Source organism: Elephantulus edwardii, unplaced genomic scaffold, assembly GCF_000299155.1.
Source record: "Elephantulus edwardii isolate Elephantulus edwardi_28Jun2011 unplaced genomic scaffold, EleEdw1.0 scaffold00153, whole genome shotgun sequence".
Taxonomy (NCBI): Eukaryota; Metazoa; Chordata; class Mammalia; order Macroscelidea; family Macroscelididae; genus Elephantulus; species Elephantulus edwardii.
In genome coordinates this window covers 6,230,103-6,247,985 of record NW_006399903.1, presented here as the reverse complement: position 1 = coordinate 6,247,985, position 17,883 = coordinate 6,230,103, and the positions used below count along the sequence as shown (strand labels likewise).

Below are 17,883 nucleotides of genomic sequence, written 5' to 3'. Positions count from 1 at the left end.
GGCTGGGCTGCTGCGCCGAGGAGCTGCTGAGCTGGGAGAGGCCGCTGCGCAGCCTGCTCGCCTTCGTGGGCGCCAACCTGCTGTTCTGGTGAGATCCCGCAGGCTGGGGACGCCCGGGAGGGCAGGTGACCTTGGTGCGCCCCGGGGCGGGCGGGCGCTGCCCAGTCAGCCGGGCCTCACTTTGGGGGCCACCTGTCTGGGACAGGTAGACGCACACCTCTCCTTTCCTCCGCCGCACTTCCCAGGAGACAATCCTCACCCTCCGCTATTTTGGGGCTCCAGGTAGTCGGCTGACCTGCACGCACCGGACCCTAGAGGTGTGCCCAGCGTGCTGGGAAACTAGAACCTCTGCTTTTTAAAACTCCCAGGTCCTGACCTGCGCCACCACCTGAGCCTGCCCCTCTACTGAACTTGAATTCGCCCCAGCGGGCTAGCTGGACAGACCTTGTTAGGTGCACATTAAAGGCCGCGCCGCCTCCCCAGCCACCTGAGATGGGCATTGAGTGGTTTGTTTTCCTCTCCCTGGAGGGTTGATTTACCCTCTCGGCTCCCTGATGAGAAAGCAGTCTGCAAACAGGTGGATTGTGTACATCACCTCTCCCCGGGGGGGGGGGGGCACGGGGTGGAAAACAGGCGTATTTTTAGGTGAGCTGCAGACAGACTGCATCGAGATGTTTTCTTACAAAGCCGGTAATCAACAGGTTTGTCTCACTAAACAGGGCCCTTGAACGGTGAGGGCTCAGGGGCTGCGTGGCCTCTCCACTGAAGGACGTGCCCTGTCACCGCGAAGCCCGGGTGAGGGCGGGGCGAAGCCTCTTTGTTTGCAATCGTGTCCTCATAACAAACCTGACCCCAGTGCGCCCAATGGCCCGGCTCGTCACAGACACAGCGTCACAGGACCTAAGATTTCATAACCTTAAAAGTTAGAGACTATATACATGCACATGACCTGAGTTTCCTGCGTTTTTCTGGGCTGACTTTAGAAATGGGAAGATTCCCTTGCTGATTGTTCTGGTCCTCTGTTCCTCTTCACGTGAACTGTACCTTATCAGGTCGCTGAATGTGAATTCGCGTCGCTTTGCGGCTCTTTTGCCATTGCTAGAGCAGACGCTCCATCGGATTGCCAAGGCTGTAAATTGCTCGGGAGAGGATTGTGCATCTTTCTCCCTGGAGCTGCTGGTGGATTCGAACCAGCGTAGAGAAACGGCCTTTGGGTGAGCAGCGCAGCTCTGTAAGGTGCCAGAGCACCCATTGCTTCTCTCAGGTGCCATCTAGGCGGAATTGACTCACAGCTGAGCCTTCGCCTGGTTGTCAGAGGTGGTAAATCGCAGGGGTGGCGCTTGCCCATCTTCTCCCATAGAGAGGTTGGTGGACTGGAAGTCTTTGCCTTTTGATTGACAGCACAATTTACCACTAGGCTTCCAGAGTTCCCCATTGTGGCTCTTACTGTCCTGTAATGACCAAGACAAGAGCTTAACTTGCCAGATTTCCACTTTGTTGTGCACTTAGTTACCCACCCACCGAGCCCCCTGCTCTGAGTGGCTTGTGACTGTTGGGCTACTAAGTCCTGCAAATCTTTGTAGGAGGAGGTCCCATTTCTTCCATGAGCAGCTGATGGGTTTGAACTTCTGACCTTTCTGTTAGTAGTCCAACACATTATGCACTGTGCCACCAAGGCGTCTTCATAAAAAAAATAGAAAAAAGAAAATTAGCTCTTGGAAACTTTACAGATCACAGGAAAAAAAATTACAAGAATACTCAATTTGAGAAATTGTGTTATTCTCAACAAGATAACAGTTCAAATAGTATTAGAAATGGGAAGAGCCTCTGAACATAATCTCTCACTCATTTACCACTGCACGGGCATGTTTTTAAAAATGCTTCCTTTTAAAATTTAAATTTTATGTTTAAGAATAGCTGTCTCAGGGTTCAAGAGTTTAAAGGTACAAAAGGCGAAGAAGACTCGAAAACTCCTTGCCTTGCATGGACTTCTTGCTACCTGATTTTCTCACAGGGGAAAGAAATGTTAGCAGCTCCCAATATTCTAGATTTGTGAGATGCCACGTGGCAGTTGGGAGCCCTGGTGGCACAGTTGTTAAGCAGCCGGCTGCAGTCTGGAAGGTGGGCAGTTTGAATCTTCATTTGAAGCTGTGGGCACTCAGTGGGTCAGTTGTGCTCTGTCCTACAGATTGGGATTGACTAGGAGACAGAGAGGAAGCTCTGGGGCAAAGACCATAGGGAGTTATGCTGCTCCCTGCTCTTGTGGTGGGAATCCACCCATGGTGCCTCTGGAGAGAGATGAGCACTCTCTTCCAGGGTGATTTAAAGCGTCAGGAACCCATGGCTCCAACTCCAACTCAAAGGCAATGAGTTATTATTAGATGATAATAATGGCTACATTGGAGCCCTGGTGGCCTCTTGGCAAGAAGCTGGGCTGCACTCCCAAACGGGTTTGAATCCGCCAGAAGGATGGGCAGTTTTCTCCTGTGCATTTACCTACCTGCCTCTGAAAACCTGCAGGAGGACAGCTATGAGTCCTTTCCAACTTGACAGTGCAAAACAACAATGGATAAATGAGTGATTCTTAATATGTTTTGGTGATCACTTCCTTGTCCTTTTCCATAGGCATAAAATGAGATTATATTGTTGTTATATGTGTGCTCTCAAGTCAACTACAAGTCACAGAGACCCTATGAACGGCTCCAAACGCTGCCCTGTCCTGAGCCCACCTCAGTCTCTGACATACCTGACCCCGCTGCCATAGTTACTGTATCAGTCCATTTCATTGAGGGTCTTGATCCTCTGCTCTTGATCCTCTACTCGTGTGTTGATCCTCTACTCTTTGAAGCATGTTGTCCTTCTCCAAGGACTGCCTTCTTACAACATACCTCAAAGTGTGTGAGCTGGAGTTACCCCATCCTTGCCTCGAAGGAGCGCCCTGCTTTCACTTTCTCCATAACAGAAGAGTAGGAGATGTTCAATACTCTTTTCCAACACCACAACTCAAAGACATTGATTCTTCTTCTATCATGCTTGGTCATTGTCTAGCTTCCAGAAGCAGTTGCCCTGGAAAAATCTGCTGTTGAGGGCGTCTCTAGAAGGCCATCACATGTCAGTTTAAAGAGCAGTGATGTCAGTCTAAAGACAAAAGTCCAAACCATGATATTCTCAATTGCTTGCTATGTGTCTGAAAACAGGACAGTATATAGATACCTCAGATTATTTAACCTACTCAGTGCTAATGGTCTAAAGGAGCTTTTGTGTGTTACTTGTTGAATCTTGGAGATAGTTCAAGGGGAAAAGGTGGGGAGCTTCTTCTATAAAGATTTACATTTCCAGAAACCCTAGTGGACAGTCACCATGCATCAGAATCAACTTGTCCAAAGTGGTTTGGTTTTAGTTTCTACCAAGGACCTGAAGTTATTCGTAAACATTTGCTGTTACAGTATTATATCCGATGACCTTGCATGTGTCCGCATCATTTTGCAAGCATTTCTGGATTGGATAAATTTTGATGTAGGATAAATTTCCATCTGCACTTATAATTGCAATAGTTGCCACAGTGGTACACTTCTTTGCCATTCTATCAATGCATGCTTCAGCCTGCAGTGTGTGTTGTTGCTTCTGTGTTTCCCCTACACTCTGACCAGCATTATTTTAGCAGATATTTTGATGTTTCAAGTCTTACAGGTTTTTTTTAAGATATCCCTGTATGATTTTTATTTGCATTTTCCTGAGATGGGGGTATTCTCCCCCCCTTTTGCTGAAGAACCTAGCTTGTTTTAATTGGGGAGCTCCACCAAACACTGTCCACCATGGGTAACCATTACCGCATTTGACACATCAGTGTCACAGTGTTCAGCATCACAGCAACCACAAGTTACTTCTGTCCAGCAAATGGACAGACCAGTGTTATACTACTTAGAAGAATGTTTGACCAAAACCAGTTAAAACTAGGCCTGTGGGCTGCAGATTAAAATCATCCACCTTTGGCTTGGTAGCATCACTTTCCATCCATGAGGCCAACAGAGCTCTTTTGTTGTTGTTGTTGTTGTTAAGTGCCATCGAGTCATAGACAACTCGTAGCGATCCTATGCACGAAAGAACTGAACACTTGTATAACTTTCATCGTTTCTCCAAGTTCATAGAGTTTCTGGAGGCAAGTTATTTCAGAAGTGAATGCCCCTTCTGCTTCCAAGCTTGTTTTAATCCCCAGCCACATTAGATCAACAGGGCAACATTTACCTGGGGATACTGTATAGAAGGCAAGAACGATGAATTAAATGGGAAGCTCAGGGAGGAAGTTGGGAGAAAGTGTTGTCATTACAATTAATGTCATGAATCAAAATGTCTATGAATTGTTGACTGGGAGACCAGTCTTCGCTCAAGTCACAATCAAAAAGTAAAGGGAGAAAGATGACTTAGCATAGTGCTGTCCAGCAGTATGTGTGGATCCGTAGACGTGTTGATGTATTTGACATTTGCACCAGTGGAGTGGCCACGAGCCATGTTTGTGTTGGACTGGACAGATGTGGATCAGTCAAGGGGCTGCAGTGTTTTAGTTTTAAAGAACTACACACTAGATGTCTGTAAACATCCATTTCCAGAAACTAAAAGTTCAAAGTCAAGGTTCTGGCAGTCAGATTCCTTCCACAGGGCTCGAAAGGGAAGGCCCTTCCTGCTTGTCTTCCGGCCTCTGAGGTAGCTGACAGTCCTTCATGGTGTTTAGCTTGTAGACATGTTTCTCCCGTTTCTGCCTCTGTTGTCACATGTTGTGTGACTTTGTTGTGTGACTCTGTCTCTGTGGCTCTTCTCTGTGTCTAATGACACCAGTCACACGACGCTGGGGATAAGCCTCCCGAAGTCTGGCCTCCTGCCGACTTCACTGGGAGGAACATCTATGAACAGACTGCATTTTCAAAGGAACTCACCTGTGAGGATAGAAGAGCCATCATTTCATTATTTCTTTGTCTGTGGTGGCTTTGAGCCATTGAGTCAGGACCGACTCGTAGCCAACCTTCCAGGTGGCGTTCCACTCCTGTTCAGAAGGTTTTGTTGCCTGTTGTTTCAGAAGTGGATGGCCATTCCTTCTTTCCACTCTATCTCGGTCTGTAAGCTCCACTGAAACCTGTGCACTCTGCGTGACCCAGCTGGTCTTTGACATGATAACGTCATAGCATCCAGCATCATAGCAACTCACGAGTCATCAGGATACGACAAACTATGGAAAGCAAACGGAAGGCAGATTACGCCACCATTTATCCAGTGTTCTAGAATTGCACATCACGCTGCCTGCCGGTGTGTACAGTCGGATTGGCCCTGGCTTGTGGGAGCCCCACCCCTCATGTATGTGGAGTGGTAAATACTCCACAGGGTTTCCAGAGTTTCTGAATCCAAGGTGCTTCTGGGTGGTTTTGAACCATTGGCCTCTTGGCTAGTAGTTGGCTCTTTAATCATCCCTGCTGCCCAGGGAGTCTGATTGCAGCTTGGGGCACATAGAGTTATGTAAGAAGATGCTAAGTTGGCATGGACCTGGTGGAGTCGGGGCAGGTCAGGTTTCCCCACCTTCTCTCTGCTCCACCTGGATTCAGCAGTGGGGACACTGAGCTACCCCTGGCCCCGTGGGACCTCAGCACCAGGACGTGCTGTCTGAGGATGCACTAGATGGGACCGCTGTGACCAGATCAGTGTTGATTCTTGACACGCATCCTCGTCACCTCTCTGCTGTGAAAACAGCGAAGCCCAGCGCCTCATTTTGACTCATCTTCTATGGTTGATAGAATTTTATGGTTGTACTGTCGGAGTGATAACCTCATCTTCGTTTTACTCGTCGTCTTCTCCTCCTTTACCCTGTTCATATAGGAGCATTTTGTAGCCTCCTAATTGATCCCATTGGGTACACATAAACGAGGCATGTCCTTATTGTGAGCTGCTGGGCAGTGAGTGGTGACTGAGACACAGTTTCCTCCCGGGGAGAGAGGATTGGGGGAGACTGTCATTGTAACATCGGGGTGACTGTGAGCACTAAATTACCACCAGGACCACAGAGCACCAGGGGTCTCCTGTGCCAGGCAGTGGTGCAGGGGTGCAGGTGGGAAGGTCTCATTGAGGGATGGAGCAGGGGCCACGCCCAGGAGCTCACACAGCACACAACCACAATCAACACATTCCTCAAAGTGTGTACTGTTGAGTTGGGATCCATTGCTGACGCTCCAGCGGCAACTTGATGTGCTTCAGAGTAGAACTGAGCTTTACTCCTAAGGGTTTTTGCTTGTCTTTTACTGTGACTCTTTGTGTGTGTCTGTGTGTGTCTGTGTATCTGTGTGTCTCTGTGTGTGTGTGTGTGTGTCTGTGACTCTTTGTGTGTGTCTGTGTGTGTCTGTGTATCTGTGTGTCTCTGTGTGTGTGTGTGTGTGTCTGTGACTCTTTGTGTGTGTGTGTGTATGTGATTTTAACGAAACTTTACAGAAAGGTTGGGTTTTCATGAATTCATTGTTGCACATTTTCTTCCCTACCCGCCCCCCACCCCCAGTCCACTTTGCAAAGCACCTCTTGTTCTGGATTGCTGTCGTACATATAATGCCTAATCATATATTCCTTTCATACAGTTCTTCCCCTCGTGTGTTTCAATGCGGTGTTCATTATCTGTCCACTCTTTTCCTGTTCTCCTTCCACATCCCCTCATGCCAGTCCTATTTTATAGCAGTAAGATTATGCAGTATTTTCCCTTCTGTGACAGATATAGTTCACTGAGCTTAATGTCCTCCAGGCTCACCTATGTTGTTTAATGCTTTATGAATTAATAATTTTTCAATGCTGCGTAATATTCCATTGAGTGAATATACTCTTGTCTTTCTGTCCATCTGTTTTTTGATGGGCTCTTGGGTTGCTTCCCTCTCTATGCTATTGTGAATAATGCAGCAATAAACGTGGGTCTTTATATATCTGTTGGAGTCATGGCTATGTTTTCTTTAGGGTATATTCCCAGTAATGGAAATGTTAGGTCAAAAATATTTCTATTTCCAGTTTGGGAATAGAAATACAAGAGTGTTTTTAGGTTGCTTGTTTTCAGGGGGAGAACTACAATGTTACAGGAGCAGATCATCAGCCCTTTTTCTGAGGTGCTGATGAGAGGATTAGAAACCCTAACCCTTTGATTAGAAACTGAGAGTAAACCACTGACCACCACACCCAGGGATCATTTATCTAGAGAGAGAGCTATTTCAATAAACAAGGGGGGTGGGTCGTCATACCACTAAATTCAGTGGATTTAGCAGCTGAAATTGAGACTCTCACCACCAGCCAAGAGGAAGCAAGCAGAGAATGCACAGTATGAGTCCTGTGGGACCAGACATTCCTGTGTCTCTCTGACAAGAACCTATAGGACCAGCAGTTGTAGCAGGAACCAGAGGTCACAGAGCTGACCTCGGGACTGCTACCTCACAGAACCAGAGTTTGAGCTTTTCCCAAAGCTTGTTGGAGGACTGAAGAGGGCGGAGAGGGGGAGAGATGCTGTGATTGGCAGGACTAAGAGCTTGTCACCCTGACCTAAAGCCACAAAGCTGATGGCTGAGGAGTCTGTGAGCACATTTCAGAAGCTGACCTCACAGAATGATTGTACTCGGCTGCCAATCTGAATTCCAGCCTTCTGACTTCCCTAACATATACCTTAACTGTGGAGGGAAGAAGATTCTTCCTGCCTCTGCTCATCAGCCAGTTCCAAAACCACTTCAGCACTTTGTTGTTGTTATGTGCCATCGAGTCGCTTGCGACTCATAGCCCTAAACTCTGCTCTATCCTGTGCCAGTCTCACTGCCTCCGACACACCCATCCCGATTACCCCAGTCACTGAATCAATCCACCTCATAGAGGGTCTTCCCCTCCTGCGCTGTCCCTCCATTCTGCCCAGCATGATGTCTCTCTCCAAGGACCTGTGTCTCCTTACAACATGTCCAAAGTATGTCAGACGAAGCCCCAGAATCCTTGCCTCCAAGAAGCAGCCTGGTTTACCCCTCTCCAGGATGAATCTATTTGTTTTCTTGGCAATCCAGGGTACATTCAATACCCTAATCCAGCACCACAGCTCAAAGGCATCAGTTCTCCTCCTATCCTCCCTAGTCATTGTCCAACTCTCTGATGCATAACAAGTGATTGCAAAGATCATGGCCTGTATCAGGCACACCTTAGTCTCCAGAGTGACACTATTGCTCTTCAGTACCCTGGAGAGGTCCCTAACAGCAGACTTTCCCATCACAGTACGTTTTTTGGTTTCCTGGCTACTGGTGTCAAGAGTGTTGATTGTGGAGCCAAGTAGACTAAAGTTGTTAACAATCTCAATCTCATCACCATCCATCCTGATGCTGCCAATTGGTCAGCACTTTAGGTATCCATTAGAACAGCATCCTGCTCTCCAGGTGCCACACTTTGTCGTGAAATACCAGAGATGCCACAAGTGGACGGCTCAAGGAACATGAATTTATTCTGTTATAGCTCAGGCGGCTGCATGTCCACATTCAGGATGTTAGTTCCCGGAGAAGACCCTTTCTCTCTCTGCTGACTCTGGGGAAAGGTCTGTATCTCCTTCAGCACCTCCAGGCCTGGAGCTGCTCAGAGCCCTCATATGTCCTGGCCTTCTCTGGTATCAGTGAGCTTCCTGGCTCTGGGACCCTCGTCCCTAAGGACACACTCCATGCCTGATGATTATTTGTTGGTGGGCCTGAGGTCCCTTCTGTGTTGACTGGCTTTCCTTCGTGAGAAGGAATGTCGAGGAATGTCCCTAGAGTGGACCAGTGTTGGCGGGATGAAGGGGTGTTGCATTCCCTCCTCAGACCTGTCACAGCTGTTTGATCCGTCAGATCATGAGTGAGCATGCCAGTGCTTCCACACTACACCGTTAAGCACGTGTGTATGTAACGACGTAGTGACAGCCAGCAGAGCTTTGCTTCCAGCTCTGTGTGTGTGTGTATATGCAGTGTTGGTGGTTCTCGTCTGCTGTCAAGTTCACAGCAGGTCATGGTGACCACATAAACAGCTTGCCTGATTCCGAGTCATCGTCACAGTCTCCACCATGCTCAAGTCCATGGTCAGTCGCCGTGTCAGGCCGTCTTACTGAGTCTTCCCGTCTTTCTCTTACCCTCCACTTTCCCCAGCCTAACATTTTTTTACTAAGTACTGGCCCCTTCTCTTCTGACAACATACCCAAAGTATGTGAGACCAAGTGTTGCTCTCTTTGCCTCTAAGGAGCTCCTTGTCTGAACTCCCCCTAAGACATATTTGTGTGTTCTTTTAGCGGTCAGTGGAGTATTGAGTACCCTTCGGCAGCAGCATAGCTCAGAGGCATCAATTCATCTGCAGTCTACCTCATTCATTTTCCAGCTTATACATGCATATGAAATGACAAAAGATACTTTGGGCCAGGTGCACCTTGGTCTTTAAAAGACATCCTTGCTTGTGTGTGTGTGTGTATGTGTTTTATGTGTCTGATTTTCAGAAGTTACACAGGCTATATTATAAAATGAGAGCATGTGTAGATCTCAGTTCATGTGACTTACTCCTTTCGTGTGATGCAAAGTTAATTTCATTTTCAGATGAAGCCATCAGCTCGCTTTTCACACTGCTTGCTATCTCTCTCTGCTCTAGAAAAAGAAGCTAATTTATTTTTCAAAGAAAGATTTTAGGCACCCACCAGCGTGTCCTTTCCACAGCTTTCTCCTCGCAGCCACTTTTGGTTTCCTTTTTTGGTGTTAATTACCTAACCTGGGTGTGGATTTCTTTGTGGGCAGGTGATGCATGCAGCTCTAGTCTGTTCTATTTCCCTTTTGATCCCAGAGAGAATTTTTCTACGCAGGTAAACCACTCGGTGGATTTCTGTCTCCTCAGATATATGCACCACTTGGCGATCTTTGGTGGTCCATGAGACACGTATAGAGTGAGATGTGTTCTTGGGAGAATCTATGGTTTGCAAGTGACATCTCTGGAAATACTTTTGTCATATAGTAGATGGTATTGGGTTGATGGTGTGGCTTTGGTGACAATGTTTGTATTGAAGGACTATGAGAGAATTCATTGTTAACCATCTTGAGTTGCTTCAGATCATGGTGACTGTCTGAAGAGAAGAAAACGAGACATGGGGGCATAGGGCTATGAGCATCTCTCTGAAAGAGCCAGAGGGAGTGAGAATAGTGTGGACCCTTCTCAGCCCCAGAGCAGAAAGCAGACAAACAGCCTGTAACCCTAGAGACACATCAACAGCAAGAGGTTAGTTTATTGGCTGTCAACTCAGACTGTACTCACAGTTGTGGTACTAGAATGGGGTTAATTAGGGGAATAAGTTGGAGAATGGAGGAGGCAAAGACTATCACCCAGTGCAAATCCTCGTTTTACCCCACAGTCCCAAGGTACAATTCTTTGGTTAGTCCAGGCTCTGGTTTCAGGTCAACAGTCAGCTTCCCCCCCCCCCACCATCATCTGGCAAGAACGACAAAACCTTTAACTGTGACCTTTATCTCAGATCTTCTCTGGTTACACTTTTCCACAGTTTCTCCACCACCATCACCAGGGTCTCACCACCAGGGTCTTGCTATCACCAGGGTCTTGTTCCAGTCTCCCTCAGGTCTTGCACCATAGTGTGGGAAGCAGTGTCTCTCTTATCCTTGTCCCACCGTTGTTGCTGATTTGCCAGACCATATGTCTGTAGTTAAGGTAGCTATAGACTAAAAGGGATTTTAAGGTAATGGCTAAAAAAATGTCAACTTTAGGCTAACACTGCAGTGATCTCCTACACACTGCATCCAAACACTACCTGGTCTCGCACCATCTTCATGGCTGTTGATGTGTTTGAGTGTAGAAGTTGTTTTCCTGGTCTGAAAGCTCTGCTGAAATCTGCCCATCATGAGTGTCCCTGCTGGTATTTGAAACATTGGTGCCATAGCGTCAGCCCACCATGGTATGACAGACAGGTGGTGATGCTTCCTATGGAGCTGTGAGGTAGTACTTTCCACTGCACCTGGGAAGAGGACTGACTGAGACTAGAAGTGCCCCTGGAATATTACCTTGAGATGTATTTTAAACCTCAAACTGAAACTATTCCCTGAGGTCCAGCTTTAGCTGTCTCACTAATTCAATGGTTAAAAAAAAAAAAGATGTCTCACTAATTCAATGGTTAAAAAAAAAGATCATCATCTATGGATACTGTGCTGTTTTAACCTGTCATTTACATATGACCAAGTGGTCAATAATCAAGCAATTAAAATATAGGAGGTGGGGAGGTTAGATTCATAGAAACAGAACAACTAGAACAGAATCATGTGAGTATATGCATACTTTGTGAAAAATGTAACCAGCGCCACAGAACTATTTGTGTAGAAATTAGTGAATAAGAACATATACTTCTGTGAAAAAACCTTCACTGCAAAGACATGGAAATGTTGTTTTAAAAGCTGATACCATGATGGCTTAGCGACAAGGAGCTGTACTGCCTGCCCACAGGACTCTGTGCTCACTACAACATGTCTGCTAAAACGGAGACTTGTTAAAATGGACATGGTTATAAAAATTTATATTATAATAATGAATTGCATTGGGAAAGTCTGCTGTCAGAGACCTCTCCTAAGCACCGAAGAGCAATGATGTCAGTCTGGAGACTAAGGTGCGCCTGATACAGGCCATGGTCTTTGCAATCACTTGCTATGCATCAGAGAGCTGGACAGTGACTAGGGATGATAGAAGAAGAGTTGATGCCTTTGAGCTGTGGTGCTGGAGAAGAGTATTGAATGTACCATGGGCTGCTAAGAGAACAAACAAGTTCATCCTTGAGAGGGTTAAACCAGGCTGCTCCTTGGAGGCGAGGATTTTGAAGCTTCGTCTGACATACTTTGGACATGTTGCAAGGAGGGACCAGTCCTTGGAGTGGGACATTATGCTTGGGAGGGTGGAGGGACAGTGCAGGAGAAGAAGACTCTTGACGAGATGGATTGATTCAGAGACAATGAGATTGGTAAGGGATAGAGGAGGGTTTAGGGCTGTTGTCCGTAGGATCACTATGAGTTGCAAGCAACTTGACAGCAACATAGCAACAGCAACACAAGGACAATTTAAGGCCTGTTTTATATGAAAAACATTTAAAGTTTATTATAAAAATATATTTGTATATAATAACAGATATACACTTGTGACTTGCGTGACAGTGTTTGTATATGCAGAGACACAGCCTTTGTGTTCTTATTTGAGTGGAAGTGTACAGAGCACGATGGTAATTTCACACACCTTTTGTCTCTTAACTATGACTGCAAGGAAATCTCACTCTTACCACTTTCCTGTTTCCCAACCCTGTGTGTCCATTCTTCTCTTACCCTCCTTGCCCCCTCAGCGTTATCTCTGAGGAAAATGCTGCTTTTTTATCCTGCAGGGTTGATTGTGTTGGGTAAGTGTTCCTTCCCGGTGTTTCTTTTCAAGGCCTGGCTGCTGTGTTGAGCCACAGGAGTAAGGTAAACTCCAGGCTGGCGACGGGACTAAACCTCATAGTCTGGAAGATTCCATCACTCTGTGTGTTTTATTGTTTTGAATTTCACTCTACATTTTCCTTCCACTCTACTCAGGACCTTCTGTTGTAACCTTTTCTTTATTGTTAGTAAAATCTCTAAGATGTCTGTGGACCACCTTTCATTAAGTTCTTCCATTGTTGTGACTTGCCTATGACTCACCCATCTGGACCCTGTTCTATCCTGCGTCATCCTCACCCTTCCTCACACAGGAGAGCCCATTGTGGCAGTCACTGCGTCAATCCACGAGGTCGAAGGGGGTCTTCCTCTCCTACGCTAGCCCTCCACCCTTGCACACATGTCCCTCTCTGTGGAATAGCACCTCCTAGAAATGCCTAAAAAATGTGAGGTGAAGCCTTGTCATCTTTGCCTCCAAGGAGCACTCCAGCTGCACCCTCTCCAAAACACAGCTGTTAGTGCTCTTGGCCATCCATGGAATGTTCCATGCTCTTCTCTAGCACCAAGTTCAAAGGCATCAATTCTTTTTCCGTCATCCTTATTCGTTGTCCAACTCTTAGATGCATAGCAAGTGATCAGAAAGGTCATGCCCTGAATCAGACCCATCTTAGTCCTCAAATCAACATCATTACTCCTCCGAAATTTGGAGAGATCCCTAACTGCAGACTTTCCCATTAAGTATATCTCCTGATGTCCTGATTGCTGTACCAAGGGTGTTTGTAAATTGTGGATCTGAGTAAGATGAAGTTGTTGATAGTTTAACTCTTCTCCCTCCATCATGATGTTGTCTATTGGTCCAGTGGTAAGAATCTTTGTTTTCTTGACATTGAGACAGAATCCATATTGAAAGCTGGATTCTTTGATCTTCTGCAACAAGTGCTTCAAGTCCTCCTCGTTTTGATCAAGCAAGGTTGTGCCATCTTCATAACAGTAGGTTATTGATGAGTCACCTTCCAATCCTGATGTCACAATCTTCTTCAGAGAGTCCAGCTTCTCAAACAATTTGCTCAGCATAGAGTGGATAGGTATGGAGAGAAAATACAATCCTGACACACTCCCTTCCTTATTTTAAATCACGTAGTGTTCCCAGAGGGAACTCATCAATAACAGTCAACACTCTTGGCACCAGCAGCCAGGAAATAAAAAAACGTATTGCGATGGGAAAGTCTGTTGTTAGGGACCTCTCTAAAGTACTCAGGAGCAACGGTGTCTCTATGGAGACTAAGGTGCACCTGATACAGGTCATGGTCTTTGCAATCACTTGTTATGCATCAGAGAGCTGGACAATGACTAGGGAGGATAGAAGGAGAATTGACGCCTTTGAGCTGTGGTGCTGGAGAAGAGTATTGAATGTACCATGGACTGCCAGGAAAACAAACAGATTCAACCTAGAGAGGGTTAAACCAGGCTACTCCTTGGAGGCAAAGATTCTGGGGCTTCATCTGACATACTTTGGACATGTTGCCAGGAGAAACAGGTCTTTGGAGAGGGACATCATACTGGGTAGAGTAGAGGGACAGTGCCGGAGGGGAAGACCCTCTATGAGGTGGATTGATTCAGTGACTGGGGTAACCGGGATGGGTGTGTCAGAGGCAATGCGGTTGGCACAGGATAGAGCAGGGTTTAGGGCTGTTGTACATAGGGTCGCTATGAGTCGCAAACGACTCAACGGCACATAACAACAACAACAAATAACAACAGTGTTCCCTTGCTCTCAAACAGTGAGTTCATAAACAAAATAAACCAGCATCTCTGTGCTTGGTGCTTAAAAAAGAAATAGGACCTTTTATGCAAAATGAAATAAAACCAAAACATAAAAGGCCAAAAGAATCCATTAAACTAGCACCATTATGGGTCCAGTGCAGAAGCTGCAGCTGCTGTCAACATATCCATCCCTGCTGTGCTGAGAAGGTGCTCTGATTTAGTAATAGGGAATTGCTCTGCCAACCCAAAGGTATGTGGTTCGAATCCATCAACTTCTCTGCTGGAGAAAGGTGAGCAGGGTCCTCCTGTGTGATGGACAGCCTCTGAAAACCCGCTGGAAAGTCAGCTCTGGGTAGGTTCTGACTTGGTAGTGCCCACACCAATCCCAACCACCTTGAGAGAGGACCATTGGTGAGTCAGAAATGAAGGGTTCGTGGTTTCCATCTGGGGCCTGTTACTCACGGTTTCCATAAAATATGTCTTCCTGCTTGTGAGGGGAAAAGATGGCTCATAAATTGCGGCCAAGTTCCTGAAACCTGGCTGGCTGGAACTTTGAGTCTGCACTTTATTATGGAAACCTTTCTCGTCTTCATGGTCAGCTCTGGTGAGGCATTCAGTAGGGAGTTAAGCTGCTAGCCTGAAGACTGGCTCTCTCATGGTTTAAATCCATCTCTCTGAGGAGAAAGAAGAATAATCTCCTCTCATGCAACTTACCATCTCCAAATCGTTCCGGAAGGTCAGCCAAGAGATGCTCTGACTCGATGGTAATGAATTTGAGTTTTGAGGAGTGTATACGTTTGTAACTTGACTTCTAAGTATCATCTGCCTATATTAAACACAACTTATCTTGCTGTGTCATCTGAAATGTCACACATTTTAGTGAAAGCCTTTTAACCAATTTAATATGGTGGTGGTGGTGTTATTGTTGATTGCCTTCAAGTGGAGCACAACTCACAGCAACCCTATGAACAAAAGACTTGAAGCCCCTCTACAACTATCGACATTTATCAAAGTTCATAGAGTTTCTGGAGCTATGTTGTTTAGGACGTGGATGCCACTCCTGCTTCCAATTTAGTGTAGTAGTTTGTTCAAATTGACTTTTTTCTTGTAACAGAAATTGAAATTATGAAGCATTATGTAGAATTAAGATTTTCCGTTTGTTTGCAGTTTAACGATTGAAGTCTATTTTCTAATATAACTAAATGGAAATGAGTATTCTAATTTTTAAAAGCTACTTGTTTTGTTCTTTATAATTCAGGTATCTTAATGAAAATTGATTTTAATTTGAAGCTCCGCCTCACAGCTCTGTTCATGTTGCCAGGAGGGACCAGTTCTTGGAGGACACAGTGCTTGGAAGGGTAGAGGGTCAGTGAGGAGAGGAAGACCCTGCATGATATGGATAGACACAGTAACTAGAGCAATGGGGTAGCTGTGTCGGAGACAGGGAGACTGGTTCAGGATGGGGCAGGGGTCAGAGGAATTGTAGTGGGATCGCTGAGTCGCAGGTGACTCAGTGGCACATGCAACAACTTTCTCATTTGTTCTCAATGCGTAGATACCAGTTCAGTCTCAGATGGCTGTTCCCAAGCTTTTAAGATCCCAGATGTTATTCACTTCACTAGTTGACTAAATGTCTCATAGTTCTTACAAATCTAGAAAACTGGAAGGCCTTTGGCTTTTAGGTGGAAGAACTACCAGGTGTCTGTTAGAAATCCCAACATGTGTTCTGTGTTTGTGTGGTTCTTATGGTTAAGTATGGCTGCTTATATTTGAAGGAGATACTTGAGCTAGCTGTCCTCTGGTGGTGAGGGGAAGTGAGTCACCTAAGGCATCAGCTTCTATAACTTGACCAAGCCCCCATTATAATGTGCTATCAACATAGTTGGCATGTAAAGGGGGCCAGGCCAACTTCTCAGGTTCTCAGAAGCCAGGTCTTCCCTTAGAAAAAGAAAACTGAATGAAAGCTAAGGCCCATGGACCTTCGTGTTATCAACGACTTCCTAAAGGTCTTCAGAAACGACGTAGAAATTTTGATGTGCACAACACATTTTTTTTTTCAGCTTTGGCAAGTTGTTGCCTTGGTTGTTAAGGTATTGGACTGGAAGAATTCATGATTAATGATTACATTACTTCTATCCACCATTAATTGCTTTAATTTAATCTAGGAAGGATTGAATTAATGAAAACACAAGATGAGTGATACAGGAGCCCAAACAATGGATTCAGACATCCTAGCATTATGAAGCGGGTGCAAGATTGGACCCCATTCTGTTCTGTTACACGGAAGGTTGCTGGGTGCTGGAGCCAACTTCTTGACAGCTAGCAACAACAACACATAGACTAGGCATTGACCTAGTGCTAGGGAGACATTGGCATTGTCTTACTGCTGGGGAGACATTGGCATTGACCTAGTGTTGTGAAGACATTGACCTAATGCAGGGAAGAACAAGAGAGAGAGACTCCTTCTGTCACTAACCTTGTCATTTTTTTGGGGGGAGGGAATTCAGATAATAAACACAAATTTCCAAGCCAAACCCGCTGCCACTGAGACCGTTCTGATGTATGACAACCTCCATCGGGCTGGAGGCAGTAAGCTTTGACTGGTGGAGGTTGCCCGTCTTTCTTCTTCCAAGGAGCAGCTGGTGGATTCAAACCGCTGACCTTCCAGTTTGAAGCCCAGTGCAGAGTGCACTTTGCCAAACAGCCAAGCATATAAGTAGACAAGCTAAGAATCAAATGTGGTGGGATACTGCAGAGCTGTGGAGTGACCTAGTTGGGCTGTGGGCTGCCAGGGAGACTGGGTTTGCTTTCAGTGCTGAGTTGTGGCTGAGTGTGACCGCTGGGCTTGCGGCGGTGACTTTACCCACTGCTGTGACTTTGCCAGGCTTTGGAAAACAAACGCCTTTTGCTAGAAGCCACGTTCTCAGTGAAGTGTTCATATCCTTCTGGGGAAGGTAAGTTCAGTTGTAGCGGGCTACATAATTGGATGATGTCTTCTGTTTTAATATTTGTTCTTTTCACCTTTTATTGTGACCTGGGGCACAGTTGTTAGAGTACACTGGGGTTGCATTCAACAGCACAGACACATTGTGTTTTGTAACTTTGATGGCAGTGCCCACGCTGTAACAGCACTTTCCCCACTCCCTCTCTATATTTCCTGTTTCTACTCTCTGATCTTTCGTCTGCCTGCTTTCGGAAGCTTAATCACTGGGTAAATGCGGCCCTTTTTAATCTCGATTAAGAAGTACTTGCCTACCTGGTGTTATCAATCACTTTTTAAGCCTATCTATTGTTGTTGTTGTTGTTGTTGTTGTTGTGTGGCATCAACTGGGAATCAACACATAGCTGACCTCCCAGCCCATTTTCAGAAGCAGTAAATCACGTGAGAGGAGATCTTCCATCCATCCTTTCATGAAGCAACTGGTGGATTTGAACACTGTGCCTTTAGGATGGCAACACAGGTTCTTAGCCAGTAGGCCACCAGAGCTCCCTTGTCGAAACAAACAGGTCTGTCTTGGAAGGAGCAAAACCAGAATGGTCCTGAGAATTGAAGATGGGGAGACTTTTGTCTGACATACTTTGAACACGCTACAGGTGGGACCAGTTCTCAGAGAGGGGCATCAGGGGTGGTGGGACCAGTTCTCAGAGAGGGGCATCAGGGGTGGTGGGACCAGTTCTCAGA

At 46.0% G+C, this 17,883-nt stretch overlaps 1 protein-coding gene across 1 annotated transcript in view; it reads left to right on the top strand.

Annotated features, from left to right (window-relative positions):
* The first annotated feature begins 6 nt into the window (after nucleotides 1-6).
* FAM134B (family with sequence similarity 134, member B) overlaps nucleotides 7-17,883 on the top strand; it is a 208,669-nt gene continuing 190,792 nt past the window's right edge. Inside the window, exon 1 of the mRNA XM_006895012.1 lies at nucleotides 7-88. The gene's annotated coding sequence lies outside the window, so the exon portion shown is untranslated. The remainder of the gene's footprint in view (nucleotides 89-17,883) is intronic.